The sequence below is a fragment of the Chiloscyllium plagiosum genome, unplaced genomic scaffold (genome assembly GCF_037043375.1).
Source record: "Chiloscyllium plagiosum isolate Xiang-an unplaced genomic scaffold, Cpla_swu_hap1 HiC_scaffold_48, whole genome shotgun sequence".
In the NCBI taxonomy this organism is placed as follows: Eukaryota; Metazoa; Chordata; class Chondrichthyes; order Orectolobiformes; family Hemiscylliidae; genus Chiloscyllium; species Chiloscyllium plagiosum.
The window spans coordinates 17,950,533-17,974,958 of NW_028270186.1; positions in this window are offsets into that span (position 1 = coordinate 17,950,533).

Sequence of the window (24,426 nt, forward strand, 5' to 3'; positions counted from 1 at the left end):
TTTTCGCTGTTCTATACTGTGTGGTCACTCTTCTATACTGTGTTCACTCTTCTATGCTGTGTGCTCACTGTTCTATACTGTGTTCTCACTGTTATATACGGTGTTCACTGTTCTATACTGTGTGCTCACTGTTATATACTGTGTGTTCTGTTCCATATTGAGTGTTCACAGTTCTATACTGTGTGCTCACTGTTCAATACTGTGCGCTCATAGTTCTATACTGTGCACTTGCTGTTCTATACGGTTTTCACGGTTCTATACTGTGTGCTCACTGTTCTATACTGTGTTCGCTGTTCTATACTGTGTGATCATTGTTCAATACTGTGCGCTCGCTGTTCTATACTGAGTGTTCACTGTTCTATACAGTGCACACGGTTCTATACTATGTTCACTGTTATACACTGTGTGCTCACAGTTCAATGCTGTGTGCTAACTGTTCTGTACTGTGTTCACCGTTATATACTGTCTGCTCGCTCTTCCATACTGAGTGTTCACTGTTCTATACTGTGTGCTCACTGTTCTACACTGTGTGCTCACTGTTCTATACTGTGTGCTCACTGTTCTACACTGTGTGCTCACTGTTCTATACTGTGTGCTCACTGTTCTACACTGTGTGCTCACAGTTCTACACTGTGTGTTCACTGTTCTATACTGTGTGCTCACTGTTCTATACTGTGTGCTCACTGTTCTACACTGTGTTCGCTGCTCTATGCTGTGTGCTCACTGTTCTATACTGTGTGCTCACTGTTCAATACTGTGTGCTCACTGTTCTATACTGTGTTCGCTGCTCTATGCTGTGTGCTCACTGTTCTACACTGTGTGCTCACTGTTCTATACTGTGTGCTCACTGTTCTATACTGTTTTTGCTGTTCTATACTGTGTGCTCTCTCTTCTATGCTGTGTTCACTGTTCTATACTGTGTGCTCACTGTTCTATACTCTGTGCTCACTGTTCCATACTGTGTGCTCACTGTTCTACACTGTGTGCTCACTGTTCTATACTGTGTTCGCTGCTCTATGCTGTGTGCTCACTGTTCTACACTGTGTGCTCACTGTTCTATACTGTTTTTGCTGTTCTATACTGTGTGCTCTCTCTTCTATGCTGTGTTCACTGTTCTATACTGTGCTCACTGTTCTACACTGTGTGCTCACTGTTCTATACTGTGTGCTCACTGTTCTATACTGTGTTCGCTGCTCTATACTGTGTGCTCACTGTTCTGCACTGTGTGCTCACTGTTCTATACTGTGTGCTCACTGTTCTATACTGTGTTCGCTGCTCTATGCTGTGTGCTCACTGTTCTACACTGTGCTCACTGTTCTATACTGTGTTTGCTGCTCTATGCTGTGTGCTCACTGTTCTACACTGTGTGCTCACTGTTCTATACTGTGTGCTCACTGTTCTATACTGTGTGCTCACTGTTCTATACTGTGTTCGCTGCTCTATGCTGTGTGCTCAATGTTCTGCACTGTGTGCTCACTGTTCTATACTGTGTGCTCACTGTTCTATACTGTGTTCGCTGCTCTATGCTGTGTGCTCACTGTTCTACACTGTGTGCTCACTGTTCTATACTGTGTGCTCACTGTTCTATACTGTGTTCGCTGCTCTATGCTGTGTGCTCACTGTTCTAGACTGTGTGCTCACTGTTCTATACTGTGTGTTCGCTGCTCTATGCTGTGTGCTCACTGTTCTACACTGTGTGCTCACTGTTCTATACTGTGTGCTCACTGTTCTATACTGTGTTCGCTGCTCTATGCTGTGTGCTCACTGTTCTATACTGTGTTCGCTGCTCTATGCTGTGTGCTCACTGTTCTACACTGTGTGCTCACTGTTCTATACTGTGTTCGCTGCTCTGTGCTGTGTGCTCACTGTTCTATGCTGTGTGCTCACTGTTCTATACTGTGTGCTCACTATTCTATACTGTGTTCGCTGCTCTATGCTGTGTGCTCACTGTTCTACACTGTGTGCTCACTGTTCTATACTGTGTGCTCACTGTTCTATACTGTGTTCGCTGCTCTATACTGTGTGCTCACTGTTCTACACTGTGTGCTCACTGTTCTATACTGTGTGCTCACTGTTCTATACTGTGTTCGCTGCTCTATGCTGTGTGCTCACTGTTCTATACTGTGTGCTCACTGTTCTATACTGTGTTCGCTGCTCTATGCTGTGTGCTCACTGTTCTGCACTGTGTGCTCACTGTTCTATACTGTGTGCTCACTGTTCTATACTGTGTTCGCTGCTCTATGCTGTGTGCTCACTGTTCTATACTGTGTGCTCACTGTTCTATACTGTGTTCGCTGCTCTATGCTGTGTGCTCACTGTTCTATACTGTGTGCTCACTGTTCTATACTGTGTTCGCTGTTCTATGCTGTGTGCTCACTGTTCTACACTGTGTGCTCACTGTTCTATACTGTGTGCTCACTGTTCTACACTGTGTGCTCACTGTTCTATACTGTGTGCTCACTGTTCTACACTGTGTGCTCACTGTTCTATACTGTTTTTGCTGTTCTATACTGTGTGCTCTCTCTTCTATGCTGTGTTCACTGTTCTATACTGTGTGCTCACTGTTCTATACTCTGTGCTCACTGTTCTATACTGTGTTCGCTGCTCTATGCTGTGTGCTCACTGTTCTACACTGTGTGCTCACTGTTCTATACTGTTTTTGCTGTTCTATACTGTGTGCTCTCCCTTCTATGCTGTGTTCACTGTTCTATACTGTGTGCTCACTGTTCTATACTGTGTTCGCTGCTCTATACTGTGTGCTCACTGTTCTACACTGTGTGCTCACTGTTCTATACTGTGTGCTCACTGTTCTATACTGTGTTCGCTGCTCTATGCTGTGTGCTCACTGTTCTATACTGTGTGCTCACTGTTCTATACTGTGTGCTCACTGTTCTATACTGTGTTCGCTGCTCTATACTGTGTGCTCACTGTTCTGCACTGTGTGCGCACTGTTCTATACTGTGTGCTCACTGTTCTATACTGTGTTCGCTGCTCTACACTGTGTGCTCACTGTTCTATACTCTGTGCTCACTGTTCTATACTGTGTTCGCTGCTCTATGCTGTGTGCTCACTGTTCTATACTGTTTTTGCTGTTCTATACTGTGTGCTCTCTCTTCTATGCTGTGTTCACTGTTCTATACTGTGTGCTCACTGTTCTATACTGTGTGCTCACTGTTCTATACTGTGTTCGCTGCTCTATACTGTGTGCTCACTGTTCTACACTGTGTGCTCACTGTTCTATACTGTGTGCTCACTGTTCTATAATGTGTTCGCTGCTCTATGCTGTGTGCTCACTGTTCTATACTGTGTGCTCACTGTTCTATACTGTGTGCTCACTGTTCTATACTGTGTTCGCTGCTCTATACTGTGTGCTCACTGTTCTGCACTGTGTGCTCACTGTTCTATACTGTGTGCTCACTGTTCTATACTGTGTTCGCTGCTCTATACTGTGTGCTCACTGTTCTGCACTGTGTGCTCACTGTTCTATGCTGTGTGCTCACTGTTCTACACTGTGCTCACTGTTCTATACTGTGTTCGCTGCTCTATGCTGTGTGCTCACTGTTCTACACTGTGTGCTCACTGTTCTATACTGTGTTCGCTGCTCTATGCTGTGTGCTCACTGTTCTACACTGTGTGCTCACTGTTCTATACTGTGCTCACTGTTCTATACTGTGCTCGCTGTTCTGCACTGTGTGCTCACTGTTCTGCACTGTGTGCTCACTGTTCTTTACTGTGTGCTCACTGTTCTTTACTGTGTGCTCACTGTTCTATACTGTGTGCTCTATCTTCTACACTGTGTGCTCACTGTTCTACACTGTGTGCTCACTGTTCTACACTGTGTGCTCACTGTTCTATACTGTGTTCGCTGCTCTATACTGTGTGCTCACTGTTCTATACTGTGTTCTCACTGTTTTATACTGTGTGCTCTATCTTCTATACTGTGTGCTCTATCTTCTATACTGTGTGCTCACTGTTCTATACTGTGTGCTCACTGTTCTATACTGTGTTCGCTGCTCTATACTGTGTGCTCACTGTTCTGCACTGTGTGCTCACTGTTCTATGCTGTGTGCTCACTGTTCTACACTGTGCTCACTGTTCTATACTGTGTTCGCTGCTCTATGCTGTGTGCTCACTGTTCTACACTGTGTGCTCACTGTTCTATACTGTGTTCGCTGCTCTATGCTGTGTGCTCACTGTTCTACACTGTGTGCTCACTGTTCTATACTGTGCTCACTGTTCTATACTGTGCTCGCTGTTCTGCACTGTGTGCTCACTGTTCTATACTGTGTGCTCACTGTTCTATACTGTGTGTATTCTATCTTCTATACTGTGTGCTCACTGTTCTACACTGTGTGCTCACTGTTCTATACTGTGTTCGCTGCTCTATACTGTGTGCTCACTGTTCTATCCTGTGTTCTCACTGTTCTATACTGTGTGCTCTATCTTCTATACTGTGTGCTCTATCTTCTATACTGTGTGCTCACTGTTCTACACTGTGTGCTCACTGTTCTATACTGTGTTCGCTGCTCTATGCTGTGTGCTCACTGTTCTGCACTGTGTGCTCACTGTTCTATACTGTGTGCTCAAAGTTCTATACTGTGTTTGCTGCTCTATGCTGTGTGCTCACTGTTCTATACTGTGTGCTCACTGTTCTATACTGTGTTCGCTGCTCTATGCTGTGTGCTCACTGTTCTGCACTGTATGCTCACTGTTCTATACTGTGTGCTCACTGTTCTATACTGTGTTCGCTGCTCTATGCTGTGTGCTCACTGTTCTGCACTGTGTGCTCACTGTTCTATACTGTGTGCTCACTGTTCTATACTGTGTTCGCTGCTCTATGCTGTGTGCTCACTGTTCTACACTGTGTGCTCACTGTTCTATACTGTGTGCTCACTGTTCTATACTGTGTTCGCTGCTCTATGCTGTGTGCTCACTGTTCTACACTGTGTGCTCACTGTTCTATACTGTGTTCGCTGCTCTATGCTGTGTGCTCACTGTTCTACACTGTGTGCTCACTGTTCTACACTGTGTTCGCTGCTCTATGCTGTGTGCTCACTGTTCTACACTGTGTGCTCACTGTTCTACACTGTGTGCTCACTGTTCTATACTGTGTTCGCTGCTCTATGCTGTGTGCTCACTGTTCTACACTGTGTGCTCACTGTTCTACACTGTGTTCGCTGCTCTATGCTGTGTGCTCACTGTTCTACACTGTGTGCTCACTGTTCTATACTGTGTTCGCTGCTCTATGCTGTGTGCTCACTGTTCTACACTGTGTGCTCACTGTTCTATACTGTGTTCGCTGCTCTATGCTGTGTGCTCACTGTTCTGCACTGTGTGCTCACTGTTCTATACTGTGTGCTCACTGTTCTATACTGTGTTCGCTGCTCTATGCTGTGTGCTCACTGTTCTACACTGTGTGCTCACTGTTCTATACTCTGTGCTCACTGTTCTATCCTGTGCTCGCTGCTCTATGCTGTGTGCTCACTGTTCTACACTGTGTGCTCACTGTTCTATACTGTTTTTGCTGTTCTATACTGTGTGCTCTCTCTTCTATGCTGTGTTCACTGTTCTATACTGTGTGCTCACTGTTCTATACTGTGTGCTCACTGTTCTATACTGTGTTCGCTGCTCTATACTGTGTGCTCACTGTTCTACACTGTGTGCTCACTGTTCTATACTGTGTGCTCACTGTTCTCCACTGTGTGCTCACTGTTCTATACTGTCTGCTCACTGTTCTATACTGTGTGCTCACTGTTCTATGTTGTCTGCTCACTGTTCTATACTGTGTTCGCTGCTCTATACTGTGTGCTCACTGTTCTGCACTGTGTGCTCACTGTTCTATACTCTGTGCTCACTGTTCTATACTGTGTTCGCTGCTCTATGCTGTGTGCTCACTGTTCTATACTGTGTTCGCTGCTCTATGCTGTGTGCTCACTGTTCTACACTGTGTTCGCTGCTCTATACTGTGTGCTCACTGTTCTATACTCTGTGCTCACTGTTCTATACTGTGTTCGCTGCTCTATGCTGTGTGCTCACTGTTCTACACTGTGTGCTCACTGTTCTATACTGTGTTCGCTGCTCTATGCTGTGTGCTCACTGTTCTGCACTGTGTGCTCACTGTTCTATACTGTGTGCTCACTGTTCTATACTGTGTTCGCTGCTCTATGCTGTGTGCTCACTGTTCTACACTGTGTGCTCACTGTTCTATACTGTGTGCTCACTGTTCTATCCTGTGTTCGCTGCTCTATGCTGTGTGCTCACTGTTCTACACTGTGTGCTCACTGTTCTATACTGTGTGCTCACTGTTCTATACTGTGTTCGCTGCTCTATGCTGTGTGCTCACTGTTCTACACTGTGTGCTCACTGTTCTATACTGTGTGCTCACTGTTCTATACTGTTTTTGCTGTTCTATACTGTGTGCTCTCTCTTCTATGCTGTGTTCACTGTTCTACACTGTGTGCTCACTGTTCTATACTCTGTGCTCACTGTTCTATACTGTGTTCGCTGCTCTATGCTGTGTGCTCACTGTTCTATACTGTGTGCTCACTGTTCTATACTGTTTTTGCTGTTCTATACTGTGTGCTCTCTCTTCTATGCTGTGTTCACTGTTCTATACTGTGTGCTCAGTGTTCTATACTGTGTGCTCACTGTTCTATACTGTGTTCGCTGCTCTATACAGTGTGCTCACTGTTCTATACTGTGTGCTCAGTGTTCTATACTGTGTGCTCACTGTTCTATACTGTGTTCGCTGCTCTATACAGTGTGCTCACTGTTCTACACTGTGTTCGCTGCTCTATGCTGTGTGCTCACTGTTCTACACTGTGTGCTCACTGTTCTATACAGTGTGCTCACTGTTCTATACTGTTTTTGCTGTTCTATACTGTGTGCTCTATCTTCTATACTGTGTACTCACTGTTCAACACTGTGTGCTCACTGTTTTATACTGTGGGCTCACTGTTCTATACTGTGCTCACTGTTCTATGCTGTGTGCTCACTGTTCTATACTGTGTTCGCTGCTCTATACTGTGTGCTCACTGTTCTGCACTGTGTGCTCACTGTTCTATACTGTGTTCGCTGCTCTATACTGTGTGCTCACTGTTCTACACTGTGTGCTCACTGTTCTATACTGTGTTCGCTGCTCTATGCTGTGTGCTCACTGTTCTATACTGTGTGCTCACTGTTCCATACTGTGTTCGCTGCTCTATGCTGTGTGCTCACTGTTCTACACTGTGTGCTCACTGTTCTATACTGTGTTCGCTGCTCTATGCTGTGTGCTCACTGTTCTATACTGTGTGCTCACTGTTCTATACTGTGTTCGCTGTTCTATGCTGTGTGCTCACTGTTCAATACTGTGTTCGCTGCTCTATACTGTGTGCTCACTGTTCTGCACTGTGTGCTCACTGTTCTATACTGTGTTCGCTGCTCTATGCTGTGTGCTCACTGTTCTATACTGTGTGCTCACTGTTCTATACTGTGTTCGCTGTTCTATGCTGTGTGCTCACTGTTCTACACTGTGTGCTCACTGTTCTATACTGTGTGCTCACTGTTCTATACTGTGGTCGCTGCTCTATGCTGTGTGCTCACTGTTCTACACTGTGTGCTCACTGTTCTATACTGTGTGCTCACTGTTCTATACTGTGTTCGCTGCTCTATGCTGTGTGCTCACTGTTCTACACTGTGTGCTCACTGTTCTATACTGTGTTCGCTGCTCTATGCTGTGTGCTCACTGTTCTATACTGTGTGCTCACTGTTCTATACTGTGTTCGCTGCTCTATGCTGTGTGCTCACTGTTCTACACTGTGTGCTCACTGTTCTATACTGTGCTCACTGTTCTACACTGTGTGCTCACTGTTCTACACTGTGTGCTCACTGTTCTATACTGTGTTCGCTGCTCTATGCTGTGTGCTCACTGTTCTATACTGTGTGCTCACTGTTCTATACTGTGTTCGCTGCTCTATGCTGTGTGCTCACTGTTCTACACTGTGTGCTCACTGTTCTATACTGTGCTCACTGTTCTATACTGTGTGCTCACTGTTCCATACTGTGTTCGCTGCTCTATGCTGTGTGCTCACTGTTCTACACTGTGTGCTCACTGTTCTATACTGTGTTCGCTGCTCTATGCTGTGTGCTCACTGTTCTATACTGTGTGCTCACTGTTCTATACTGTGTTCGCTGTTCTATGCTGTGTGCTCACTGTTCTACACTGTGTGCTCACTGTTCTACACTGTGTTCGCTGCTCTATGCTGTGTGCTCACTGTTCTGCACTGTGTGCTCACTGTTCTATACTGTGTTCGCTGCTCTATGCTGTGTGCTCACTGTTCTATACTGTGTGCTCACTGTTCTATACTGTGTTCGCTGTTCTATGCTGTGTGCTCACTGTTCTACACTGTGTGCTCACTGTTCTATACTGTGTGCTCACTGTTCTATACTGTGTTCGCTGCTCTATGCTGTGTGCTCACTGTTCTACACTGTGTGCTCACTGTTCTATACTGTGTGCTCACTGTTCTATACTGTGTTCGCTGCTCTATGCTGTGTGCTCACTGTTCTACACTGTGTGCTCACTGTTCTATACTGTGTTCGCTGCTCTATGCTGTGTGCTCACTGTTCTATACTGTGTGCTCACTGTTCTATACTGTGTTCGCTGCTCTATGCTGTGTGCTCACTGTTCTACACTGTGTGCTCACTGTTCTATACTGTGCTCACTGTTCTATACTGTGTGCTCACTGTTCCATACTGTGTTCGCTGCTCTATGCTGTGTGCTCACTGTTCTACACTGTGTGCTCACTGTTCTATACTGTGTTCGCTGCTCTATGCTGTGTGCTCACTGTTCTATACTGTGTGCTCACTGTTCTATACTGTGTTCGCTGTTCTATGCTGTGTGCTCACTGTTCTACACTGTGTGCTCACTGTTCTACACTGTGTTCGCTGCTCTATGCTGTGTGCTCACTGTTCTGCACTGTGTGCTCACTGTTCTATACTGTGTTCGCTGCTCTATGCTGTGTGCTCACTGTTCTATACTGTGTGCTCACTGTTCTATACTGTGTTCGCTGTTCTATGCTGTGTGCTCACTGTTCTACACTGTGTGCTCACTGTTCTATACTGTGTGCTCACTGTTCTATACTGTGTTCGCTGCTCTATGCTGTGTGCTCACTGTTCTACACTGTGTGCTCACTGTTCTATACTGTGTGCTCACTGTTCTATACTGTGTTCGCTGCTCTATGCTGTGTGCTCACTGTTCTACACTGTGTGCTCACTGTTCTATACTGTGTTCGCTGCTCTATGCTGTGTGCTCACTGTTCTATACTGTGTGCTCACTGTTCTATACTGTGTTCGCTGCTCTATGCTGTGTGCTCACTGTTCTACACTGTGTGCTCACTGTTCTACACTGTGTGCTCACTGTTCTATGCTGTGTGCTCACTGTTCTATGCTGTGTGCTCACTGTTCTATACTGTGTGCTCACTGTTCTATACTGTGTTCGCTGCTCTATGCTGTGTGCTCACTGTTCTACACTGTGTGCTCACTGTTCTATACTGTGTGCTCACTGTTCTACACTGTGTGCTCACTGTTCTATACTGTGTGTTCACTGTTCTACACTGTGTTCTCACTGTTCTATACTGTGTGCTCACTGTTCTATGCTGTGTGCTCACTGTTCTATACTGTGTGTTCACTGTTCTACACTGTGTGCTCACTGTTCTATACTGTGTGCTCACTGTTCTACACTGTGTGCTCACTGTTCTATACTGTGTTCGCTGCTCTATGCTGTGTGCTCACTGTTCTATACTGTGTTCGCTGCTCTATGCTGTGTGCTCACTGTTCTACACTGTGTGCTCACTGTTCTATACTGTGTGCTCACTGTTCTATGCTGTGTGCTCACTGTTCTACACTGTGTGCTCACTGTTATATACTGTGTTCGCTGCTCTATGCTGTGTGCTCACTGTTCTACACTGTGTGCTCACTGTTCTATACTGTGTTCGCTGCTCTATGCTGTGTGCTCACTGTTCTATACTGTGTGCTCACTGTTCTATACTGTGTTCGCTGCTCTACGCTGTGTGCTCACTGTTCTACACTGTGTGCTCACTGTTGTATACTGTGTGCTCACTGTTCTATACTGTGTTCGCTGCTCTATGCTGTGTGCTCACTGTTCTACACTGTGTGCTCACTGTTCTATACTGTGTGCTCACTGTTCTATACTGTTTTTGCTGTTCTATACTGTGTGCTCTCTCTTCTATGCTGTGTTCACTGTTCTATACTGTGTGCTCACTGTTCTATACTCTGTGCTCACTGTTCTATACTGTGTGCTCACTGTTCTACACTGTGTGCTCACTGTTCTATACTGTGTGCTCACTGTTCTATACTGTGTTCGCTGCTCTATGCTGTGTGCTCACTGTTCTACACTGTGTGCTCACTGTTCTATACTGTGTGCTCACTGTTCTATACTGATTTTGCTGTTCTATACTGTGTGCTCTCTCTTCTATGCTGTGTTCACTGTTCTATACTGTGTGCTCACTGTTCTATACTCTGTGCTCACTGTTCTATACTGTGTGCTCACTGTTCTACACTGTGTGCTCACTGTTCTATACTGTGTGCTCACTGTTCTATACTGTTTTAGCTGTTCTATACTGTGTGCTCTCTCTTCTATGCTGTGTTCACTGTTCTATACTGTGTGCTCACTGTTCTATACTGTGTGCTCACTGTTCTATACTGTGTTCGCTGCTCTATGCTGTGTGCTCACTGTTCTACACTGTGTGCTCACTGTTCTATACTGTGTGCTCACTGTTCTATACTGTTTTTGCTGTTCTATACTGTGTGCTCTCTCTTCTATGCTGTGTTCACTGTTCTATACTATGTGCTCACTGTTCTATACTGTGTGCTCACTGTTCTATACTGTGTGCTCACTGTTCTATACTGTTTTTGCTGTTCGATACTGTGTGCTCTCTCTTCTATGCTGTGTTCACTGTTCTATACTGTGTGCTCACTGTTCTATACTGTGTGCTCACTGTTCTCTACTGTTTTCGCTGCTCTACACTGTGTGCTCACTGTTCTACACTGTGTGCTCACTGTTCTACACTGTGTGCTCACTGTTCTATGCTGTGTGCTCACTGTTCTATGCTGTGTGCTCACTGTTCTACACTGTGTGCTCACTGTTCTATACTGTGCTCACTGTTCTATACTGTGTGCTCACTGTTCCATACTGTGTTCGCTGCTCTATGCTGTGTGCTCACTGTTCTACACTGTGTGCTCACTGTTCTATACTGTGTTCGCTGCTCTATGCTGTGTGCTCACTGTTCTATACTGTGTGCTCACTGTTCTATACTGTGTTCGCTGTTCTATGCTGTGTGCTCACTGTTCTACACTGTGTGCTCACTGTTCTACACTGTGTTCGCTGCTCTATGCTGTGTGCTCACTGTTCTGCACTGTGTGCTCACTGTTCTATACTGTGTTCGCTGCTCTATGCTGTGTGCTCACTGTTCTATACTGTGTGCTCACTGTTCTATACTGTGTTCGCTGTTCTATGCTGTGTGCTCACTGTTCTACACTGTGTGCTCACTGTTCTATACTGTGTGCTCACTGTTCTATACTGTGTTCGCTGCTCTATGCTGTGTGCTCACTGTTCTACACTGTGTGCTCACTGTTCTATACTGTGTGCTCACTGTTCTATACTGTGTTCGCTGCTCTATGCTGTGTGCTCACTGTTCTACACTGTGTGCTCACTGTTCTATACTGTGTTCGCTGCTCTATGCTGTGTGCTCACTGTTCTATACTGTGTGCTCACTGTTCTATACTGTGCTCACTGTTCTATACTGTGTTCGCTGCTCTATGCTGTGTGCTCACTGTTCTATACTGTGTGCTCACTGTTCTATACTGTGTTCGCTGCTCTATGCTGTGTGCTCACTGTTCTACACTGTGTGCTCACTGTTCTATACTGTGCTCACTGTTCTATACTGTGTGCTCACTGTTCCATACTGTGTTCGCTGCTCTATGCTGTGTGCTCACTGTTCTACACTGTGTGCTCACTGTTCTATACTGTGTTCGCTGCTCTATGCTGTGTGCTCACTGTTCTATACTGTGTGCTCACTGTTCTATACTGTGTTCGCTGTTCTACACTGTGTGCTCACTGTTCTACACTGTGTGCTCACTGTTCTACACTGTGTTCGCTGCTCTATGCTGTGTGCTCACTGTTCTGCACTGTGTGCTCACTGTTCTATACTGTGTTCGCTGTTCTATGCTGTGTGCTCACTGTTCTACACTGTGTGCTCACTGTTCTATACTGTGTGCTCACTGTTCTATACTGTGTTCGCTGCTCTATGCTGTGTGCTCACTGTTCTACACTGTGTGCTCACTGTTCTATACTGTGTGCTCACTGTTCTATACTGTGTTCGCTGCTCTATGCTGTGTGCTCACTGTTCTACACTGTGTGCTCACTGTTCTATACTGTGTTCGCTGCTCTATGCTGTGTGCTCACTGTTCTATACTGTGTGCTCACTATTCTATACTGTGTTCACTGCTCTATGCTGTGTGCTCACTGTTCTACACTGTGTGCTCACTGTTCTACACTGTGTGCTCACTGTTCTATGCTGTGTGCTCACTGTTCTATACTGTGTGCTCACTGTTCTATACTGTGTTCGCTGCTCTATGCTGTGTGCTCACTGTTCTACACTGTGTGCTCACTGTTCTATACTGTGTGCTCACTGTTCAACACTGTGTGCTCACTGTTCTATACTGTGTGTTCACTGTTCTACACTGTGTTCTCACTGTTCTATACTGTGTGCTCACTGTTCTATGCTGTGTGCTCACTGTTCTATACTGTGTGTTCACTGTTCTACACTGTGTGCTCACTGTTCTATACTGTGTGCTCACTGTTCTACACTGTGTGCTCACTGTTCTATACTGTGTTCGCTGCTCTATGCTGTGTGCTCACTGTTCTACACTGTGTGCTCACTGTTCTATACTGTGTGCTCACTGTTCTATGCTGTGTGCTCACTGTTCTACACTGTGTGCTCACTGTTATATACTGTGTTCGCTGCTCTATGCTGTGTGCTCACTGTTCTACACTGTGTGCTCACTGTTCTATACTGTGTTCGCTGCTCTATGCTGTGTGCTCACTGTTCTATACTGTGTGCTCACTGTTCTATACTGTGTTCGCTGCTCTACGCTGTGTGCTCACTGTTCTACACTGTGTGCTCACTGTTGTATACTGTGTGCTCACTGTTCTATACTGTGTTCGCTGCTCTATGCTGTGTGCTCACTGTTCTACACTGTGTGCTCACTGTTCTATACTGTGTGCTCACTGTTCTATACTGTTTTTGCTGTTCTATACTGTGTGCTCTCTCTTCTATGCTGTGTTCACTGTTCTATACTGTGTGCTCACTGTTCTATACTCTGTGCTCACTGTTCTATACTGTGTGCTCACTGTTCTACACTGTGTGCTCACTGTTCTATACTGTGTGCTCACTGTTCTATACTGTGTTCGCTGCTCTATGCTGTGTGCTCACTGTTCTACACTGTGTGCTCACTGTTCTATACTGTGTGCTCACTGTTCTATACTGATTTTGCTGTTCTATACTGTGTGCTCTCTCTTCTATGCTGTGTTCACTGTTCTATACTGTGTGCTCACTGTTCTATACTCTGTGCTCACTGTTCTATACTGTGTGCTCACTGTTCTACACTGTGTGCTCACTGTTCTATACTGTGTGCTCACTGTTCTATACTGTTTTAGCTGTTCTATACTGTGTGCTCTCTCTTCTATGCTGTGTTCACTGTTCTATACTGTGTGCTCACTGTTCTATACTGTGTGCTCACTGTTCTATACTGTGTTCGCTGCTCTATGCTGTGTGCTCACTGTTCTACACTGTGTGCTCACTGTTCTATACTGTGTGCTCACTGTTCTATACTGTTTTTGCTGTTCTATACTGTGTGCTCTCTCTTCTATGCTGTGTTCACTGTTCTATGCTATGTGCTCACTGTTCTATACTGTGTGCTCACTGTTCTATACTGTGTGCTCACTGTTCTATACTGTTTTTGCTGTTCGATACTGTGTGCTCTCTCTTCTATGCTGTGTTCACTGTTCTATACTGTGTGCTCACTGTTCTATACTGTGTGCTCACTGTTCTCTACTGTTTTCGCTGCTCTACACTGTGTGCTCACTGTTCTACACTGTGTGCTCACTGTTCTATACTGTGTGCTCACTGTTCTATGCTGTGTGCTCACTGTTCTACACTGTGTGCTCACTGTTCTATACTGTGTGCTCACTGTTCTATACTGTTTTTGCTGTTCTATACTGTGTGCTCTCTCTTCTATGCTGTGTTCACTGTTCTATACTGTGTGCTCACTGTTCTATACTGTGTGCTCACTGTTCTCTACTGTGTTCGCTGCTCTATACTGTGTGCTCACTGTTCTACACTGTGTGCTCACTGTTCTATACTGTGTGCTCACTGTTCTATACTGTGTTCGCTGCTCTATGCTGTGTTCGCTGTTCTATACTGTGTGCTCACTGTTCTATACTGTGTTCGCTGCTCTATGCTGTGTGCTCACTGTTCTACACTGTGTGCTCACTGTTCTATACTGTGTGCTCACTGTTCTATACTGTGTTCACTGCTCTATGATGTGTGCTCACTGTTCTACACTGTGTGCTCACTGTTCTATACTGTGTTCTCACTGTTATATACTGTGTTCGCTGTCCCATATTGAGTGTTCACTGTTCTATATTGTGTGCTCACTGTTATATACTGTATTCCATGTTCCATATTGAGTGTTCACTGTTCTATACTGTGTTCACTGTTCTATACTGTGTGCTCACTGTTCTATACCATTTTTGCTGTTCTATACTGTGTGGTCACTCTTCTATACTGTGTGTTCACTCTTCTATGCTGTGTGCTCAATGTTCTATACTGTGTTCTCACTGTTCTATACTGTGTTCACTGTTCTATACTGTGTGCTCACTGTTATATACTGTGTTTTCTGTTCCATATTGAGTGTTCACTGTTCTATACTGTGTGCTCACTATTCAATACTGTGCGCTCACAGTTCTATACTGTGCATTTGCTGTTCTATACGGTTTTCACGGTTCTATACTGTGTGCTCACTGTTCTATACTGTAGTCAATGTTCTTTACTGTGTGCTCACTGTTCTATACTGTGTTCGCTGTTCTATACTGTGTGATCATTGTTCAATACTGTGCGCTTGCTGTTCTATACTGCGTGTTCACTGTTCTATACATTGTGCTAACTGTTCTATACTGTGTTCACCGTTATATACTGTCTGCTCGCTCTTCCATACTGAGTGTTCACTGTTCTATACTGTGTTCACAGTTCTACACTGTGTGTTTGCTGTTCTAAACTGTGCTAACTGCTCTATACAATGTTCACTGTTACATATTGTGTGCTCCCTGCTCTATAGTGTGTGTCCATGTTCCCGTGTGTACTCACTGCTCTATAGTGTGTGTCCCTATTCTACACCGCGTGTCCCTGTTCCCGTGTGTACTCCCTGCTCTATAGTGTGTGTCCGTATTCTACACCGCGTGTCCCTGTTCCCGTGTGTACTCCCTGCTCTATAGTGTGTGTCCCTATTCTACACCGTGTGTCCCTGTTCCCGTGTGTACTCACTGCTCTATAGTGTGTGTCCCTATTCTACACCGTGTGTCCCGGTTCCCGTGTGTACTCACTGCTCTATAGTGTGTGTCCCTATTCTACACCGTGTGTCCCTGTTCCCGTGTGTACTCCCCGCTCTATAGTGTGTATCCCTATTCTACACCGTGTGTCCCTGTTCCCGTGTGTACTCCCTGCTCTATAGTGTGTGTCCCTATTCTACACCGTGTGTCCCTGTTCCCGTGTGTACTCACTGCTCTATAGTGTTTGTCCCTATTCTACACCGTGTGTCCCTGTTCCCGTGTGTACTCCCTGCTCTATAGTGTGTGTCCCTATTCTACACCGTGTGTCCCTGTTCCCATGTGTACTCCCTGCTCTATAGTGTGTGTCCCTATTCTACACCGTGTGTCCCTGTTCCCATGTGTACTCCCTACTCTATAGTGTGTGTCCCTATTCTACACCGTGTGTCCCTGTTCCCGTGTGTACTCCCTGCTCTATAGTGTGTGTCCCTATTCTACACCGTGTGTCCCTGTTCCCGTGTGTACTCCCTGCTCTATAGTGTGTGTCCCTATACTACACAGTGTGTCCCTGTTCCCGTGTGTACTCACTGCTCTATAGTGTGTGTCGCTATTCTACACAGTGTGTCCCTGTTCCCGTGTGTACTCCCTGCTCTATAGTGTGTGTCCCTATTCTACACCGTGTGTCCCTGTTCCCGTGTGTACTCCCTGCTCTATAGTGTGTCCCCCTATTCTACACCGTGTGTCCCTGTTCCCGTGTGTACTCACTGCCCTATAGTGTGTGTCCCTATTCTACACCATGTGTCCCTGTTCCCGTGTGTACTCACTGCTCTATAGTGTGTCCCCCTATTCTACACCGTGTGTCCCTGTTCCCCTGTGTACTCACTGCTCTATAGTGTGTTTCTCTATTCTACACCGTGTGTCCCTGTTCCCGTGTGTACTCCCTGCTCTATAGTGTGTGTCCCTATTCTACACCGTGTGTCCCTGTTCCCGTGTGTACTCCCTGCTCTATAGTGTGTGTCCCTATTCTACACCGTGTGTCCCTGTTCCCGTGTGTACTCCCTGCTCTATAGTGTGTGTCCCTATTCTACACCGTGTGTCCCTGTTCCCGTGTGTACTCCCTGCTCTATAGTGTGTGTCCCTATTCTACACCGTGTGTCCCTGTTCCCGTGTGTACTCCCTGCTCTATAGTGTGTGTCCCTATACTACACCGTGTGTCCCTGTTCCCATGTGTACTCACTGCTCTATAGTGTGTGTCCCTATTCTACACCGTGTGTCCCTGTTCCCGTGTGTACTCACTGCTCTATAGTGTGTGTCCCTATTCTACACCGTGTGTCCCTGTTCCCGTGTGTACTCACTGCCCTATAGTGTGTGTCCCTTTTCTACACCGTGTGTCCCTGTTCCCGTGTGTACTCCCTGCTCTATAGTGTGTGTCCCTTTTCTACACCGTGTGTCCCTGTTCCCGTGTGTACTCCCCGCTCTATAGTGTGTGTCCCTATTCTACACCGTGTGTCCCTGTTCCCGTGTGTATTCCCTGCTCTATAGTGTGTGTCCCTATTCTACACCGTGTGTCCCTGTTCCCGTGTGTACTCCCTGCTCTATAGTGTGTGTCCCTATACTACACCGTGTGTCCCTGTTCCCGTGTGTACTCACTGCTCTATAGTGTGTGTCCCTATACTACACCGTGTGTCCCTGTCCCCGTGTGTACTCCCTGCTCTATAGTGTGTGTCCCCATTCTACACCGTGTGTCCCTGTTCCCGTGTGTACTCACTGCTCTATAGTGTGTGTCCCTATACTACACCGTGTGTCCCTGTTCCCGTGTGTACTCACTGCTCTATAGTGTGTGTCCCTTTTCTACACCGTGTGTCCCTGTTCCCGTGTGTACTCCCCGCTCTATAGTGTGTGTCCCTATTCTACACCGTGTGTCCCTGTTCCCGTGTGTATTCCCTGCTCTATAGTGTGTGTCCCTATACTACACCGTGTGTCCCTGTTCCCGTGTGTACTCACTGCTCTATAGTGTGTGTCCCTATACTACACCGTGTGTCCCTGTCCCCGTGTGTACTCCCTGCTCTATAGTGTGTGTCCCCATTCTACACCGTGTGTCCCTGTTCCCGTGTGTACTCACTGCTCTATAGTGCGTGTCCCTATTCTACACCGTGTGTCCCTGTTCCCGTGTGTACTCACTGCTCTATAGTGTGTGTCGCTATACTACACCGTGTGTCCCTGTTCCCGTGTGTACTCACTGCCCTATAGTGTGTGTCGCTATACTACACCGTGTGTCCCTGTTCCCGTGTGTACTCCCTGCTCTATAGTGTATGTCCCTATACTACACCGTGTGTCTCTGTTCCCGTGTGTACTCCCTGCTCTATAGTGTGTGTCCCTATTCTACACCGTGTATCCCTGTTCCCATGTGTAATCCCCGCTCTATAGTGTGTGTCCCTATTCTGCACCGTGTGTCCCTGTTCCCGTGTGTACTCACTGCTCTATAGTGTGTGTCCCTATTCTACACCGTGTGTCCCTGTTCCCGTGTGTACTCCCTGCTCGATAGTGTGTGTCCCTATTCTACACCGTGTGTCCCTGTTCCCGTGTGTACTCACTGCTCTATAGTGTGTGTCCCTATTCTACACCGTGTGTCCCTGTTCCCGTGTGTACTCACTGCTCTATAGTGTGTGTCCCTATTCTACATCGTGTGTCCCTGTTCCCGTGTGTACTCCCTGCTCTATAGTGTGTGTCCCTATACTACACCGCGTGTCCCTGTTCCCGTGTGTACTCCCTGCTCTATAGTGTGTGTCCCTATTCTACACCGTGTGTCCCTGTTCCCGTGTGTACTCACTGCTCTATAGTGTGTGTCGCTATTCTACACCGTGTGTCCCTGTTCCCGTGTGTACTCCCTGCTCTATAGTGTGTGTCCCTATTCTACACCGTGTGTCCCTGTTCCCGTGTGTACTCACTGCTCTATAGTGTGTGTCCCTATTCTACACCGTGTGTCCCTGTTCCCGTGTGTACTCCCTGCTCTATAGTGTGTGTCCCTATTCTACACCGTGTGTCCCTGTTCCCGTGTGTACTCCCTGCTCTATAGTGTGTGTCCCTATTCTACACCGTGTGTCCCTGTTCCCGTGTGTACTCACTGCTCTATAGTGTGTGTCCCTATTCTACACCGTGTGTCCCTGTTCCCGTGTGTACTCCCTGCTCTATAGTGTGTGTCCCTATTCTACACCGTGTGTCCCTGTTCCCGTGTGTACTCTCTGCTCTATAGTGTGTCCCCCTATTCTACACCGTGTGTCCCTGTTCCCGTGTGTGCTCACTGCTCTATAGTGTGTGTCCCTATTCTACACCGTGTGTCCCTGTTCCCGTGTGTACTCACTGCTCTATAGTGTGTCCCCCTATTCTACACCGTGTGTCCCTGTTCCCCTGTGTACTCACTGCTCTATAGTGTGTTTCTCTATTCTACACCGTGTGTCCCTGTTCCCGTGTGTACTCCCTGCTCTATAGTGTGTGTCCCTATTCTACACCGTGTGTCCCTGTTCCCGTGTGTACTCCCTGCTCTATAGTGTGTGTCCCTATTCTACACCGTGTGTCCCTGTTCCCGTGTGTACTCCCTGCTCTATAGTGTGTGTCCCTATTCTACACCGTGTGTCCCTGTTCCCGTGTGTACTCCCTGCTCTATAGTGTGTGTCCCTATTCTACACCGTGTGTCCCTGTTCCCGTGTGTACTCCCTGCTCTATAGTGTGTGTCCATATTCTACACCGTGTGTCCCTGTTCCCGTGTGTACTCCCCGCTCTATAGTGTGTGTCCCTATTCTACACCGTGTGTCCCTGTTCCCGTGTGTACTCACTGCTCTATAGTGTGTGTCCCTATTCTACACCGTGTGTCCCTGTTCCCGTGTGTGCTCACTGCTCTATAGTGTGTCCCCCTATTCTACACCGTGTGTCCCTGTTCCCGTGTGTACTCACTGCTCTATAGTGTGTGTCCCTATTCTACACCGCGTGTCCCTGTTCCCGTGTGTACTCCCTGCTCTATAGTGTGTGTCGCTATACTACACCGTGTGTCCCTGTTCCCGTGTGTACTCCCTGCTCTATAGTGTGTGTCCCTATTCTACACCGTGTGTCCCTGTTCCCGTGTGTACTCCCTGCTCTATAGTGTGTGTCCCTATTCTACACCGTGTGTCCCTGTTCCCGTGTGTACTCCCTGCTCTATAGTGTGTGTCCCTATTCTACACCCTGTGTCCCTGTTCCCGTGTGTACTCCCTGCTCTATAGTGTGTGTCCCTATTCTACATCGTGTGTCCCTGTTCCCGTGTGTACTCTCTGCTCTATAGTGTGTGTCCCTATTCTACACCGTGTGTCCCTGTTCCCGTGTGTACTCCCTGCTCTATAGTGTGTGTCCCTATTCTACACCGTGTGTCCCTGTTCCCGTGTGTACTCCCTGCTCGATAGTGTGTGTCCCTATTCTACACCGTGTGTCCCTGTTCCCGTGTGTACTCACTGCTCTATAGTGTGTGTCCCTATTCTACACCGGGTGTCCCTGTTCCCGTGTGTACTCACTGCTCTATAGTGTGTGTCCCTATTCTACACCGTGTGTCCCTGTTCCCGTGTGTACTCCCTGCTCTATAGTGTGTGTCCCTATTCTACACCGTGTGTCCCTGTTCCCGTGTGTACTCACTGCTCTATAGTGTGTGTCCCTATTCTACACCGCGTGTCCCTGTTCCCGTGTGTACTCCCTGCTCTATAGTGTGTGTCGCTATACTACACCGTGTGTCCCTGTTCCCGTGTGTACTCCCTGCTCTATAGTGTGTGTCCCTATTCTACACCGTGTGTCCCTGTTCCCGTGTGTACTCCCTGCTCTATAGTGTGTGTCCCTATTCTACACCGTGTGTCCCTGTTCCCGTGTGTACTCCCTGCTCTATAGTGTGTGTCCCTATTCTACACCCTGTGTCCCTGTTCCCGTGTGTACTCCCTGCTCTATAGTGTGTGTCCCTATTCTACATCGTGTGTCCCTGTTCCCGTGTGTACTCTCTGCTCTATAGTGTGTGTCCCTATTCTACACCGTGTGTCCCTGTTCCCGTGTGTACTCCCTGCTCTATAGTGTGTGTCCCTATTCTACACCGGGTGTCCCTGTTCCCGTGTGTACTCACTGCTCTATAGTGTGTGTCCCTATTCTACACCGTGTGTCCCTGTTCCCGTGTGTACTCCCTGCTCTATAGTGTGTGTCCCTATTCTACACCGTGTGTCCCTGTTCCCGTGTGTACTCCCTGCTCTATAGTGTGTGTCCCTATTCTACACCCTGTGTCCCTGTTCCCGTGTGTACTCCCTGCTCTATAGTGTGTGTCCCTATTCTACACCGTGTGTCCCTGTTCCCGTGTGTACTCCCTGCTCTATAGTGTGTGTCCCTATTCTACACCCTGTGTCCCTGTTCCCGTGTGTACTCCCTGCTCTATAGTGTGTGTCCCTATACTACACCGTGTGTCCCTGTTCCCGTGTGTACTCCCTGCTCTATAGTGTGTGTCCCTATTCTACACCGTGTGTCCCTGTTCCCATGTGTACTCCCTGCTCTATAGTGTGTGTCCCTATTCTACACCGTGTGTCCCTGTTCCCGTGTGTACTCCCTGCTCTATAGTGTGTGTCCCTATTCTACACCGTGTGTCCCTGTCCCCGTGTGTACTCACTGCTCTATAGTGTGTGTCCCTATTCTACACCGTGTGTCCCTGTTCCCGTGTGTACTCCCTGCTCTATAGTGTGTGTCCCTATTCTACACCGTGTGTCCCTGTTCCCGTGTGTACTCCCTGCTCTATAGTGTGTGTCCCTATTCTACACCGGGTGTCCCTGTTCCCGTGTGTACTCACTGCTCTATAGTGTGTGTCCCTATTCTACACCGTGTGTCCCTGTTCCCGTGTGTACTCCCTGCTCTATAGTGTGTGTCCCTATTCTACACCGTGTGTCCCTGTTCCCGTGTGTACTCCCTGCTCTATAGTGTGTGTCCCTATTCTACACCGCGTGTCCCTATTCCCGTGTGTACACCCTGCTCTATAGTGTGTGTCCCTATTCTACACCGTGTGTCCCTGTTCCCGTGTGTACTCACTGCTCTATAGTGTGTGTCCCTATTCTACACCGTGTGTCCCTGTTCCCGTGTGTACTCCCTGCTCTATAGTGTGTGTCCCTATTCTACACCGTGTGTCCCTGTTCCCATGTGTGCTCACTGCTCTATAGTGTGTGTCCCTATTCTACACCGTGTGTCCCTATTCCCGTGTGTCCTCCCTGCTCTATAGTGTGTGTCCCTATTCAACACCGTGTGTCCCTGTTCCCGTGTGTACTCCCTGCTCTATAGTGTGTGTCCCTATTCTACACCGTGTGTCCCTGTTCCCGTGTGTACTCACTGCTCTATAGTGTGTGTCCCTATTCTACACCGTGTGTCCCTGTTCCCGTGTGTACTCACTGCTCTATAGTGTGTGTCCCTATTCTACACCGTGTGTCCCTGTTCCCGTGTGTACTCCCTGCTCTATAGTGCGTGTCCCTATTCTACACCGTGTGTCCCTGTTCCCGTGTGTACTCCCTGCTCTATAGTGTGTGTCCCTATTCTACACCGTGTGTCCCTGTTCCCGTGTGTACTCCCTGCTCTATAGTGTGTGTCCCTATTCTACACCGTGTGTCCCTGTTCCCGTGTGTACTCCCTGCTCTATAGTGTGTGTCCCTATTCTACACCGTGTGTCCCTATTCCCGTGTGTCCTCCCTGCTCTATAGTGTGTGTCCCTATTCAACACCGTGTGTCCCTGTTCCCGTGTGTACTCACTGCTCTAGAGTGTGTGTCCCTATTCTACACCGTGTGTCCCTGTTCGCGTGTGTACTCACTGCTCTATAGTGCGTGTCCCTCTTCTGCACCGTGTGTCCCTGTTCCCGTGTGTACTCACCGCTGTATAGTGTGTGTCCCTATTCTACACCGTGTGTCCCTGTTCCCGTGTGTACTCCCTGCTCTATAGTGTGTGTCCCTTTTCTACACCGTGTGTCCCTGTTCCCGTGTGTACTCACTGCTCTATTGTGCGTGTCCCCATTCTACACCGTGTGTCCCTGTTCCCGTGTGTACTCACTGCTCTATAGTGTGTGTCCCCATTCTACACCGTGTGTCCCTGTTCCCGTGTGTACTCACTGCTCTATAGTGTGTCCCCCTATTCTACACCGTGTGTCCCTGTTCCCGTGTGTACTCCCTGCTCTATAGTGTGTGTCCCTATTCTACACCGTGTGTCCCTGTTCCCGTGTGTACTCCCTGCTCTATAGTGTGTGTCCCTATTCTATACCGTGTGTCCCTGTTCCCGTGTGTACTCCCTACTCTATAGTGTGTGTCCCTATTCTACACCATGTCTCACTGTTCCCGTGTGTGCTCACTGCTCTATAGTGTGTGTCCCTATTCTACACCGCGTGTCCCTGTTCCCGTGTGTACTCACTGCTCTATAGTGCGTGTCCCTATGCTACACCGTGTGTCCCTGTTCCCGTGTGTACTCCCTGCTCTATAGTGTGTGTCCCTATTCTACACCGTGTGTCCCTGTTCCCGTGTGTACTCCCTGCTCTATAGTGTGTGTCGCTATACTACACCGTGTGTCCCTGTTCCCGTGTGTACTCCCTGCTCTATAGTGTGTGTCCCTATTCTACACCGTGTGTCCCTGTTCCCGTGTGTACTCCCTGCTCTATAGTGTGTGTCCCTATTCTACACCGTGTGTCCCTGTTCCCGTGTGTACTCCCTGCTCTATAGTGTGTGTCCCTATTCTACACCCTGTGTCCCTGTTCCCGTGTGTACTCCCTGCTCTATAGTGTGTGTCCCTATTCTACATCGTGTGTCCCTGTTCCCGTGTGTACTCTCTGCTCTATAGTGTGTGTCCCTATTCTACACCGTGTGTCCCTGTTCCCGTGTGTACTCCCTGCTCTATAGTGTGTGTCCCTATTCTACACCGGGTGTCCCTGTTCCCGTGTGTACTCACTGCTCTATAGTGTGTGTCCCTATTCTACACCGTGTGTCCCTGTTCCCGTGTGTACTCCCTGCTCTATAGTGTGTGTCCCTATTCTACACCGTGTGTCCCTGTTCCCGTGTGTACTCCCTGCTCTATAGTGTGTGTCCCTATTCTACACGGGGTGTCCCTGTTCCCGTGTGTACTCCCTGCTCTATAGTGTGTGTCCCTATTCTACACCGTGTGTCCCTGTTCCCGTGTGTACTCCCTGCTCTATAGTGTGTGTCGCTATACTACACCGTGTGTCCCTGTTCCCGTGTGTACTCCCTGCTCTATAGTGTGTGTCCCTATTCTACACCGTGTGTCCCTGTTCCCGTGTGTACTCCCTGCTCTATAGTGTGTGTCCCTATTCTACACCGTGTGTCCCTGTTCCCGTGTGTACTCCCTGCTCTATAGTGTGTGTCCCTATTCTACACCCTGTGTCCCTGTTCCCGTGTGTACTCCCTGCTCTATAGTGTGTGTCCCTATTCTACACCGTGTGTCCCTGTTCCCGTGTGTACTCACTGCTCTATAGTGTGTGTCCCTATTCTACACCGTGTGTCCCTGTTCCCGTGTGTACTCCCTGCTCTATAGTGTGTGTCCCTATTCTACACCGTGTGTCCCTGTTCCCGTGTGTACTCCCTGCTCTATAGTGTGTGTCCCTATTCTACACCGCGTGTCCCTATTCCCGTGTGTACACCCTGCTCTATAGTGTGTGTCCCTATTCTACACCGTGTGTCCCTGTTCCCGTGTGTACTCACTGCTCTATAGTGTGTGTCCCTATTCTACACCGTGTGTCCCTATTCCCGTGTGTCCTCCCTGCTCTATAGTGTGTGTCCCTATTCAACACCGT